At 45.1% G+C, this 13098-nt stretch overlaps 1 protein-coding gene across 5 annotated transcripts in view; it reads left to right on the top strand.

The window, feature by feature from the left end:
- Positions 1-5866: 5866 nt before the first annotated feature.
- Positions 5867-13098, top strand: part of Itgb6 (integrin subunit beta 6) — a 128293-nt gene continuing 121061 nt past the window's right edge. For 4 of the 5 annotated variants that reach the window (XM_037204820.1, XM_028868196.2, XM_037204821.1 and 1 more), the window contains exon 1: positions 5867-6124. The gene's annotated coding sequence lies outside the window, so the exon portion shown is untranslated. Of the gene's footprint in view, positions 6125-7951; positions 8078-13098 lie in introns of those variants that run through there. The other variant, XM_028868505.2, reaches the window with a different exon arrangement.

The following is a 13098-nucleotide window of genomic DNA, read 5'->3' as shown; positions in this document are numbered from 1 at the left end:
AAAAGCTGGGGAGCGGGATTTTCTAAACTAGTTAAATATGTTCTAAGTGTATAATTCCAGGGGGCTTCCAATATATCTCTATTCACCTGTCTACTGTTGCTTAGATTTGGGGGAAAATGGTGCCTCAGCTTGACTTTTCTACCTTGTCATGTTTCATGGGTTTGATCCATGAGAAGCAGTCTTTCATTAGGGTCTAACAGCATTTGATTGACACCGAGGCAGATGGAAATTTATTAGGAACTTTCAATAGAACCTCTGTAAAACCGGTAGATGAGACTGAAAAAAAAGTGAATGATGATCTAGTCCAGACAGTGCCCTTGCTGTGTTTTCTCTGTAGCACAGCTTCTAGCTAGAGGAGCCACAAAACCCAGGTATAAAAATAAACAGAACTTAACTCAAGGGTGACTCAGATCACAAAGTGCTAAGCCAAGCTTTCAAGTGACAGATATTAAGTTCCACCCATACCCTATAAAGCAAGTGTACAACCTTACTATGACAGCAGAACAAAAATGGAAAAAAACACATAACAGTGTTCCATCTTTTTCTGTTTAATTATCATATTGATACAGTGGCATAAGCATACCATTTATAAATGTGTTGTAAGTGTCTGCTTAAAATCTTTGGCTGACTCTGATAGGCTATTAAAGCTTCAAAAGCACAGGGCTTGTGGGAAAAGGAAGGGAGGGAAGGAGGGAGAAGAGAGGGGGAAGGAGAGAGAAGGGAAAGAGGGAGGGGGAGGGAAAAATTCTCTATGGAAATCCAAGTTTTAGCTCTTCACAAATTAATCCTTCGGTGTTCAGTTTGACTTCAAAGAAAACAAAAACAGGATGTGAGGGCAAACGCCCGCACAGCCTTTTCAGAGTTAGGCGACTGTGTACATTTGGTTGCCTAGTCACCTCTCAGAACATTTTAGAAATTTGGAATGTAGTAGGAGACCTAAGGGACCACCCACTGGTACAGGGAGAGAGAGAGAGAGAGAGAGAGAGAGAGAGAGAGAGAGAGAGAGAGAGAGAGAGAGAGAGAGAGAGAGAGAAACAGAGAGACAGAGACAGACACACAGACACAGACACACAGACACAGAGAGAGGAGCAAAATGAGGGTCAGTCAGCTCCTCCCCATTTCTGCATGCTGCCTAGCACAGGCTAGGTGTGACAGCCATCTTGAGTCACTCAGCTTGCCTCTCAGAGGCATTCCAGAGTGTCACATTGGGCAGGAACCTTTGAATTGAACGTTATCACAGCATGCAGTGTTTGGAGGTGACAGAAACACTCCAGGCAGAGATGAGCCATGCAGACTAGACAGGCGAGTGCCTGGAGCTCAGATCGCCCAGCATGCCTCTTCTCTGGTGCCACCAGCAAAACAAGAGCTCAGCCCCAGGCAGAGCTGGGAGCAGTGTACTTATTTATTGCCTGGACTTTCAAGCAAATGGCTATGGAAATACACTGGTGGAGTACAGAACTCACTATAGGGTTCTGAAATGGAAGCTGCTTCCGAGCTACTGTGTAGCACTTTTTTTTTTTTTAATAGGATTCTCCACAAATTAAAATTAAGATCCAAGCAAGGGACCCATGGGGATGTGGCATCTCTACAAATGTATCCTGCATCCTCCATCTTTTCCTTTCAAAGGCAGGGTAAGTCCAGACCACCATCTTGGCTGTGCTGAAGTTGTACCAAAGCAGTTTCCCATTCCTGTACAAGCCTCTAGACGACAGAACACTTCAGTTCTCTGCAATTAGCAAGAAGAAACTGATGACGTCGGCCCGATACTTCCTGCTCCATTCTGAACCGTATCTTTACCTTTACACGTTAAATACCTGTCACGTGCTGCTGCCTTGCTGCTTATTTCTTTTGAATATCCATCCAGGCATTGGATAAATCATGCGCTCTATCAGCTGGGGCTTTTTAACCTGGTCAGCTCACATAAAGCCATTCAAACACCAGAACTCTCCAGGTGACCACAAGTGCTGACTCCTCTGGACCATAGCCACACTGAGAGGGTAAAGCTAGCAGATCTTGCCTTTCACTGGACTGTGGACTCCAAACTGGGTTTCCCCCTTTCATCCCAGCAAATAAGGAAGCAGCCAAATCATTCTCCCAAGAGTGATTTTCAAGATGCACAGAGAATGTCCAACAGCCCCAGCTAGGAGGTGTTTGTCCTTCCCTGCATGCCCTGCTTCAGCTTGTGGCAAAGTCTGCCTGTCTCCTCACCATTAAGGACACACACATACACATTTAACCAACTTGCATTTTGAGAAATGAGGGTGAAGTCCTGATTTACTGTGACTTGAACAATGCACTTGACAGTTCCAACAGATTGCTGGGCTTGAAGCATGTCCGTCATGTTTTATGGCTGGGGCCATTCCTGTCTTGGCTGAGGAGTTAAGAGTGGAATTTTAACTATGGATTTCCTTGTGTTTAATAAGCTAAAGTCAAAAAGGCCACAATCTACTTTCAGATACGCATGAACAACTTCCAACTGGAGTTACTCGTGTGTATCTGAGTTTAGTTAAAACACTCCAACTCTTAGGTACTTAAAAAAGAAAAAAAAAAACTTTTTAACACGCATATGGAAGAATAAAAAGGTATGAATAAAATAATCAAACCTGTTAACTCTTTTGAAGTGTTTGATTTTCAAGGAAACCATCCCATCTGGTCTTTTTCATCTCTAGACCTGCTCGTCTATTCCATCCTTATACACATGGGCCGTCTCTGAGCCTGGCTTAGAAGAAGGCTCCTTAGATTGGCCCCCTGTTGTTATTCAAGGGACTGCTGTGGTATGGGAGAACACAAGGAGCCCGGACTCAAAAGAAGCAAGACCAAGCTCCTTGCTGACAATAGTTAGACTCGGGCACTTTGGTCTTTCTAAGTGTTCAGCCATCTAGAAACTATTGGCTTTGCCATCCGTACAGTATGAAGAGTTCAGAGGATGGACTTCACACAGCCCTTCTATTTAAAGCATGTTCTGGTTCTTAAGGCTGTGATGTGCCTTCAGTAGATAGCAGGTATTGAAAAAAATATGTGCACGCACACACACACACACACACACACACACACACACACACACATGCATACGAGCACCTAGTAATAAAAATGAAGATAGTAAAGACAAGCTTATCCAACAATGATTGCAGGACAATATGGAGCAATTCCTTAGGAGAGGGATTTCAATGAATATTAATAACAATGAGCATTTATTTGTCTCCTTTGATCCAATAATCCCACATATAGAAGTTTGCTCTAGGAAATTTGAAAAATAACAACAGAGTGGAAAGCAAGTGAGATGAACCTGAACTTTTAGGAAATGAGAGTTTAAGCTCCCTATATATTCCTAACAGAATGATACTTAGGTTAAATTCGTGTAACGTGAGATGAATAAATACGAGATGAAAATACATATTCTGCTTGATCCCATTTTGTAACAACCACAAAAATATTAAAAACAACTGGAAAGAAATTGAAGAAGTTTCTTTCAACAGTAATTGCTATAAGATACTTTGTAAAGGATTATTTGAAATTTTGAAGTATCATACCTGAGCTAAAACATCTTGTTCAAATAACTTTATGATTAATCAAAACTCTACCTTACCTATCCCTGCGAAAACAGTATGGAGACATTTTCCTGGGTGGTTTGATCTTATTTTTGCATACAGCTATCTGTAAGTTCACAGATATCCAGGCCCGCACATTTGGCATCTGGTCAAATAGCAAATGCTTGGATTTAGTCTGTGAGTGTCACGAGGCACAACATCAAAGGAATGTTCAGTCATTGCACCCCCCAAACAGCATGGTCCATGTCATTTAAGCCTCAAGAATGCTGAGCAGGGGTGACCCATGTCTTGGTAAGAGAGCCAATGTATATGTTTCCATCAACTGGGGTGGGGGTGGGGGTGCACAAATGACTGTGGGTGGAGTTGGGACACCAAGGGCAGATGGTCATGTTCAGAGGAAGCTTATCCCGTCCGCAGAGTGTGCGTTAATGTCGAAACCAAAAAAGAGGCTGCACTAAATAAAGCCCGTGATTTACAGAAGTCGAGTGAAACACACAAAATGAGAGGAACTGTGGACACATGTGGTTCTCTGACGCCCTTGGACGGAGCAGCGTCTTCACATGAAAGGCAAATCCAGTGCTTTCCCTGAGAGGTGATACTGAACCACTCAGTGGCTTTCCTTGGAAGGAAGGGATTTCAGTCCAGGGGTACAATTCATCACAGCTGGGCAAGTGTGGCAGCAAGAGTGGCAGTATCCGGTCATGTTCCATGCACAAGTCAGGAAGCAGAAAGAGATGGATCCTGACACTCCTGTGTTGTCTCTTTTCTCTTTTATTCAGTCAGCCCAGGACTTCAGAACATGGAATGCTATGACCCACTTTCAGAGTGGATTTTCTCTCCCCGGTTAACCCCCTCTGGAAATACCCTCACATACATGCCCGGAGGAGTCTCTCCTGGGTAATTCCAAATCCAGTCATGGTGACAATAAAGATTAACCACCACAGATAACTTTTTCCTGTTTCAGCATATCCTCCAGGACTCTCTGTGGCTCCCTTATGTGCAGAACCTCACGCTCTATGAAGTGGAGATTTTACCTAGGAGATGAAAGGTCCTCGGTGTCAGAGCCTCTCGCCCACGAAGTGAGCCTGACAGAGAAGAGTAACATTCCTGTGGTAAAACCGAGATCAGGTTTTGAATTTCAAATGAAAATGTTTCCTCACGTCTGAGTTCACATAAAAGACCAAGTATGTGCCTCAATTCCAGGAAATTAAAAGCCGATAGAAGGCTCCTGAAATCAAGAGAGATGTGAAAGGTAGTTTAGAAGTCTTTTCATACCCCTACCCACTCCCACACCTCTGAAAGATGATGAGCAAGCTCAGACACTAGGAATTTTTCTAAGATTCCCTCAGCCAGTGGGGTCTGAATTCAAACTCAGCTCTCTCAGCTTTCTGTGTTTGCTCCAACATTCCTCAAGCCCCACAGTGGTTGCAAGCCGCTAAACCTGATACGCATGCCCAATGCGTGTTCAAGCAGCAGTATAGCATGACTCAAAGGGCTTTGGAGCCATGAAGTCTAAATCCCGAGTCTCAGTGCTGTGTAGCTCTGGACAGGGCAACTAACGTCTCTGAACGGCAGGATCATTTACAAAGCAAAGACCAGGTGCTCTGCCCCATGGTGTTAGGGTGGGAAATAAAGGCACCCAGGCACAAGCTGAGTGGGGCTCTTGGCATGCCATGGGGCTCAGGAAACAGTGTCTATTATTAATGTCATGCCACTTTCTTGGAGACCCGACCTTTCAACTTTAGCCTAGAAAGAGGGGTTGGAATAACCCGCCCTCCCTGACAAACGCTGTTTGTACATTTCCGTTCTCAGCTGTGCCTGGCCAAAACCAATCCAATCTGGCCCATTTACTACTGCTTGGCACCCTTGAACACAAGTCTCATCACTTGTTATTTTCAGGGTCTGGTTTACTCAAACAGGCCATTTTTAGAGAGTAGTGAGTTTAAATCTAAGCTGTCAATAAAATAGATCTATCTTAAAAACAGCAGGACCCTTCTGAAGGAATGTCGCTATAAATACACACAGGGCCCAGGAACGCTCGCTCGGCAAGCATTGTCACTGGCCTGGGTATGTGCTCAACTACGAACTCTCCCAGTTCTATTTTAGGGGGTTCGTGTCTATATGTGCTTTACCACCTAGCCACCCACTAAGTTTGGGTGTCCTTTAAGAGTGAACTTGATCCTGGTTCACTTTTGGTCTCCCTCCAGAGAAGCGGATGAGCTGGCATAGCTCTGCCATTTGTCAGCCAGAAGTCTGGCTACACATTTGCTCGTCAATCTAAGCCTAACCTATTCTCATACGCACACTTGGGGGTTTGTGTAAATCAGCCAGGCGCTCTGTCACTCACCAGCAACATCTCCACATAGTGGTGTACACCCACATGCCTTCGTGAGATGTCTCATTATGCCGGGGGAAGAAATATTTACATGAGTGCGCTTTCTCAGGGACGATGACAACAGAATGTTTTAGTTCTATTCACCACCACAAGGACCAATGGCGCTTCTGCCTAAGACTTTGCTCACGAGCACAGTAACGCATGTCAGCACTTGCTGAGATTAGAGGGTCTCCCTTGAGAGGTAAGTGGACCAAGTTTTCTGCATGGCTAACAAATGCAACCCCAAATTTTAGAGCTGAGTGTTTCTTGCCTGGCCATCGATCATTACAGACCAACTCTGCTTTGGGGATCCATAATGTCATTTCTACTTTCTTAGCCCTTAGGAACTCTTGAGTATGACCCCAAGATTTGTAAAAGAGCAAATTCATATTAGCTCAGTGTGCTTTATTAGGACCCTTTCTACACTTAGATCCATACATGCTTTGATCAATTGCTTCAAAAATTTGTAATAGACAAAGGACAGGAATTCATATATTTATAGTCACTTGATGTTTGGTAACATGTCTTATCCTTTTAAAGAAGATTTTAAGATCTTTGCTTCTGATTGAAGTCACTGTGAATTTTTTTTAAATGGGTGATGAGACTAGCTTTCATCGATTCTTTCTAGCATTTTCAAAAGGCACAAAATGAATGACCAAATGAGAATTTAAATGAGAAAAAAGTATCTGTTGGCACCGACATGCAAATAACACAGGACCAGTTAACCAGAGTGTCTCTGGATTATACAATGGTGTTTTAATGTTCAGCTAACACATGAAAACCACGGGAGAAACAGAGAGAGAAGGACTATCAATCCCAGCTATCTACAAAGAGCACATTTGTGGGAGCGCCTGGAATGCTGGTGCCATTACTATTCACTGTGAGAACCCTGAGCAAGACCAATTGCATTAAAAAAAAAATTCAGTGTCTCTGAGAGGGTTATTCATCTAAATAATGTATCCCCTAAAATTAATGATTCACAGACATACTATATTGTACTGACTCTCAAACTGTCTAAAATGGACAGAATATAGATTTCGTTTAGAGGGTAATAGCTTTTCCCCTGCTGTTGTAGATTCTGAACAGCTACCACAGCTTATACAAGTTTTAATACTGAATTCCAAACATGAAGTCACTTGGTCACAATATAAGCATTAGTGTCTGCCTAAGTAAAATTGTGTACCTTAGTGAGAAAAAAGAAAAGAGCCTTCCTGGCTTCTCTGAGCTTGCTCTTCCAGGGCAGCCTTTTCTCTCTGACTTCTGCCCTCTTGTGGTCCCAGGGTGAACTGCAGTCTCTGAAGTTCAAATTAGAAGTCAAATGATATTTTTGCAATATTTCAATATTTTCCCCAGACACCATATACTAAAGCAAACTTATCACTAGCTGTGCTGACTGGAGCATTATCTGATGGCAAGAATTTTTACATCTGAGGATCCAAGTCCAGTAGCACCTCGATACCACCTTCCGACTCCCAAAATTAAAATTGCCTTTTAATCTAGTTCTTAAGGGATATATTCCTTCTCTACTTTGAAGCCTTGCATTCTAATTTGCTTTTATTGTGATATGCAGAAAGGTAAATGATATGCTAATCAGCTAAGACATGCAAACAGGCATTTCTTTGACATGTTCCCCGGGGGAAGAAGTTACATTTTGATTCTTCTAAGTTACATGAGAGGTTCAAAGTATTTTGACTCAAGGAAAAAAACTAATTTTTTAATAACTTTCCAGAAACCAGAGGTATATGTCCAGTCACAGAATCCCGTAGTCATCTAGAGGAATAGCCACCAGGAACTGTATTGCTATGACCACGTTTTTTTTTACAGAAAACAAAATATGCTCCCAAAGCTGCTACTCTGAAAATTAGCTAATTTTAGATCAAGGTCATCTGAGGACCAACTCAGGTTGCTCACATGGGTAATGCCCACACTTAGCCACGGTGCCCAGTTAGCCTTGCCAAGCCTGCCAGACCAGTCAGGCCAGGCAAGACTGCTATTTTCAGTCGGGAGTGCCCAAGAGAAAGCCCTTGACCGCCCTTCACGCTGCCGGCATTCAATTTCTTACTCCGCCATTCTCAACTACTGTCTGTCCTGTGCGCGATGACCTCTGTCTTCACATCCTCCTACCTTTTTAGAGAGCCCCACGGCAGGTACACAGGTATGTCACAGTGTGATATTAAAATGAATCTTTTGTGGAACAGAACAAAGCTCACCCACACACAGCTCTGCTTCACCAAGCGTCTGCGCAGGAAGTCTGAGGCTCTGCGTCCCTAGCCTGCAGCGCCTGCCAGGCAGGCCTTATCTATGCACGTTGGCCAGGGGCTGCGGGGGCCCTCTCCTCTCCTATTCCTGCTGTCCCTGTCACAGCAGTTTGTCCTTCCTCCTAGAACTCACCAGCGTCTGAGGAGCGCATCTGGATTCATCAACCAGATCCCAGATCTAGGAGCCTGAGCCTGTTTATCCCACTTACTTGGGAGGCTGAGGTCTGCCTTCCTACAGAGTGAGTTTGAGGCTAACCTGGGCAAATTTGTTTTTAAGGGGACTTGGAATAGAATTCAGCAGGAGAGCACTTGCTGATCAGAAGTGACAGCCACCCTAGGTTCCAGCCCCAGTCCTGGAAATAAAATTGAACAAAAGGCCAGACGGTGGTGGCACATGCCTTTAATCCCAGCACTCGGGAGGCAGAGGCAGGCCAACCTGGTCTCCAAAGCGAGTTCCAGGAAAGGCACAAAGCTACACAGAGAAACCTTGTCTCAAAGAAAAAAAAAAAAAATCAAACAAAAAGACCATGACAGAGCAGGAAACTCTCCCCTTGTTTGAACTGCTCCAGTGGTTCTCACACCAATATAAGATTCCCAAATCTAGATTCCCCGATAGGTTTAGTCCATTTCAGTGCTTCTGACAGAATCTCACAGGCTGGGAAATTTGGAAGAGACAGAAAGATTTCGGTATTCAGTTGTGAAGAATGAGAGGTCCAAGGTTAAGGGGCCAGAGGCTGGTAACGGCTTCTTTGTGGGGTTATTCCATGGTGGGAAAGAAGAAATGGTGAGTGGGAAAGAGAGGCCACTTGCCCTTTCCCGAGGGACCAGAAGGAGTCCACTCTTTCAGAAATGACAGGCACGCCTTGTGTCGTCATCCCACCGTGAAGACCCATCTCTTACACCGACACACTACGAAGTTCAATTCCTACAACATAGATTTCAAAGGACATATTCAGGCCCCAGCACGCAGCCTGTGTGAAGATGATTTGAAATCTGGGCATTCCTAGGTCCTCTTCCAGGTTCCTCTCTTATGTTCCTTCCATGGTGTTTTCCCACCCTTCCTTCATGAGGTAAATATAGCCTATGTCTTGACCAAGCCTGTCAGAGTCTTCCACACCTCCAGCTCTTCCTTAATTCTGTCCAAAGAGAACTCAGGACTGGAGATAAACAGGAAGAGTACAACAGATAGGAAGTGATTCATCCCCTTTCCTTCCGGGTTCATTTAGACCATCGCTTTTTGATGGTGTTTTTCCTACTCCCTCTGTAGCCCAGCAGGCCTCAGCCTCCCGAGGAAGTGGGACAAACATGCCTGAGAGTCAGGGGAAGCACTCCAGCTAGTTTTCACAATGAATACACTTAGTCACTCCATCTATGGTTCTTTCTAGGCTGTTGTAGACTCTTCTTGTACCTCCACCAACAACAACCCCCACCTCCCCACCCAACCCGCAGCCACAGGACCTTTCCTTTGAGATGTACAAGTCTTAATACAGGAACTCAGTGCTGAATTTAGTGTGACACCTAGGAACATACCTAAGATAAAGCAATAAACGTGCTATATGGACAAAAATACAACCTCTAATATAAAAGAGCCAGCATCATGCAAGGAAAGATACTTGGACACAATCCCCGCTTTGACTTATTCCTTCTACTTACTGTAGACTTGATTTACAGGTCTATGGCTCTATGTCTGTACTGCAGAAAAATATTTCTGCTAAAAGCAAGTGGCAAAGTCTCGGGGAGTCAGGAGTCGAGTCATAAGGTGGATGGAGCAAGGGTGTGTTGGGGGCTGGTATTTGCTGCCTCATGAATCCAGCTCAAGGCTGGAAGACTTGGGAACTAAAGGGCTATTATAATAGATACAAATCTGGTGGTGGTAGTGCACAACTTTAATCCCAGCACTCGGGAGGCAGTGGCAGGTGGATCTCCAAGTTCAAGGCCAGCCTGGCCTATAGAGAGAGTTCCAGGACAGCTGGGACTACACTGAGAAATCCTATCTCAAAAAACACCAAAACCATACCAAACCAAACTAAACAAAAACCAGAGCAAGTCACCACACGCAGCCCCCAGATGCTACGCCTTCAGACCCGCTCATTTAATGTCTATACACTTGGCTCATCTGTACACATTCCTGGTGGGGCTGGAGGCTGAACCTGGAAGACTCCAGCTGTGTAACAAGCGTAGGTCCCCACTACTGCCACTCCTGGTGTGTCATTGACCCTTTCATCAGAGGCATCCAGAAAGGCTGACCAGGGACAGCAGGCAGAGTGAGCTAGGCTTCCTGTGGCCTCTGTATGGCTGTGCAGTCACTATGACCTCAGCATGGGACGGACTAATGGTCGAAGATCAAATCTGGCCTCCAGTTGGTTTGCTCAGCATAGCATGTCATATATTTTTCCCCTTTTCAACCATCATTTATTTGCTCACAATTCTTGATAATTTGGGCTGGGCACAGTGGGTGTGGCTCCTTTGTAGGTCTTGTTTGGGCCTTGTTAGTACAGGCTGAGTCGCATGCACATGTCATGGAGTGCAGGCTATCTGCTGACATGTGTTCTCAGTTGGGTGGCTTCACAAGTCAGTTTGGTCTTATTTGCACGGTGGACCCATGGACACACCACAGCAATAGTGGCCAGGCCTCAGGTCTTTTCAGATCTCTACTGGTACGTGTTTGTTAGAACTCCTTTGTCACATGGTCCAAAGCAGAGTGACAAAGTGGAATGGATATAGCTAGGAAGAATATAAAGAGGCCAAGCACACAAAGGCATGGATTGGGGCCAGTTTGCAATCCACTGCAGAGACCTTCTCGGGGTTGTCTTCCTGAAGCCTGCACGTAGGTTTGACATGCCGTCCTTACCAACCACCACACAACGCATGACCCCCTCTGTAAGTCTGATCGGGTCTTAGGGAGAGGGTCCTGTCTGTCCAGATGAGAGCTGAACAAACACTTCCCAGCTTCCTGGGAGCAGAACGCGAACACTTCTGTGGTCACAGATGAGCCTCCCAGCATTTACAGGAAATGGAAACACAAGAAGTGCGCAATGACATCTAAGGAAGAGAACGGCTGCATGCTGCCCTGTGAGGTGTGGGCAAACAGTATTGCAGAGAATGTGGAAGATGCAGGATATTAGTGGGCTCCGTTCCTCACACAGCAGCAAAGCAGGGCGGCCCACAGAAGCTCCCTCCCCCTATCCACATGCCCTCCAACTGAATGCAGTCCCCATCACTTCCTTGTGTACTTCCAATTACCTCAGTTACCTCTTAGAACTAAAACCAAGTGTGGCTATCATTCGTTCTGGCTCTTAGTCAACTGTGTGGACCTGGGGGTGATACCTTGGTCTCTATTGAAAAGGAGAAAGCTAGAGACACATGAGCAGCCTCTGAGCCAGTGAAGGAAAGACTATTGATATATGAGAAATATATATGGAAAATGTGTCTGAGTAGAAAAGAATATACCTTAAAGATGCTACTGTGCAATAGTTTCATCCATTCATCTATCTGCCCATTCATTTACTCATTCATTCTTTCCTTCGTATTACCTACTCAGACCCCATAGTCATTTGAGCTTTCCACTCTTGATGAATGAATACTTTATTTTCCAAGCAAAGTCTCGAATAACCTGAAAGGTCTTTCTTCTTGTCACTCTCTGTACTCTGGGGAAAATGGAGGGGGCATCAATAAATACTTGGCTGATGAACTGAAAGGCTTCTGGAAGAGAATAAGCACAGGGCAGGGGAGCCCCTTCTTCATTTTGCCTGGGCCAAACGGCCAATTCCCAGCTAATCACTTCATTCTAACCAGTGACAGCTGGAGCATCCCGCCTTCTCCTCTTTATTCCATCTGTAAGGGCAGGAAACAGAAAGACACCACACACAACAGTCACAGACACTCACCAAAGACAAGCGACTGACATAGAAACTGGACAAGAAAAGGCTTCAGGGCTGACGGTGGGAGTGACGGTCAGGCGCATGCTCCGTAGCCATCAGCAGCCTCTGCCTTATTCTTTGTGGGTGAGGACTGAGGAACAAGACTCCTTCACTTGTTCAGCGAATGGCTGATTTCAGGAAAACACAGGGCAAGTGAATGGTGTGTCAGTCAATGAGAAGTCCGGCTGTAGTGATGTTGGTATTTCATGCTGGTGATTCTATCAGAAAGCCCACCTGGCTCTTCTCCATTCCTTTTAGGAAGATTGGAGCCCTCAATCGACAGGAGCATCCATGGCTGCTTCAGATGGGCTGCAGTCAGGAAGAAATTTCAGGGTTCAGGATTTGAGTCTACAGGGGAAGGCCAGTTTTGCCTTTCCTCCAAGGAACCAGGGAACCAGGGAATCGGCCAATGCTCTTAACCTCTGAGCCACCTCTCCAGCCCCCAAAACCCATGCTTTTTATGCTCATGAGACTTAGCCCATGTTCCCAGCTCTGACCTCTGAGGAACCGATAACTTTGAGAGACAACTTTAGTAATGATTCCTTATAGGTTAGTAAAAACTTTCTCCTTCCCGCTGTGAGAACAATTGTTTGTGGCTCCAACAGGAAATAGCATAGGTGTCCTGGCCAGAGTGCATTGTGGAAGAAGAAGCTGGTGCTGTGGGCAGAGTACAGATCCCTGTCCCTTGTTTTAATACCAGTGGGAAACTAAGCAAGGACCTTGACCTTGGTGGCCCTTTCTTTCTTTTTCTCTCAAGTTAAGAGAAAAAGTGGAAGACTTTTGTAAGATATTGACAAGGTTGAAGGCTGGAGAGATGACTTGGCAGTTAATAACACATGCTTACTGCTCTTCCAGAGGAACCAAGGTCAGTTCCTAGCACCCACATTGGGAGGTTCACAACTGCCTATAGCCCTACTTCCGGAGGATCTGACACCCGCTGGCCTTTTCCAGAATACACATGCACATCATGCATATAAATTGACACAGGCACGTACACA

Source organism: Peromyscus leucopus, chromosome 4 (assembly GCF_004664715.2).
Source record: "Peromyscus leucopus breed LL Stock chromosome 4, UCI_PerLeu_2.1, whole genome shotgun sequence".
NCBI lineage: Eukaryota > Metazoa > Chordata > Mammalia > Rodentia > Cricetidae > Peromyscus > Peromyscus leucopus.
This window is presented reverse-complemented; position numbering and strand designations above follow the sequence as displayed.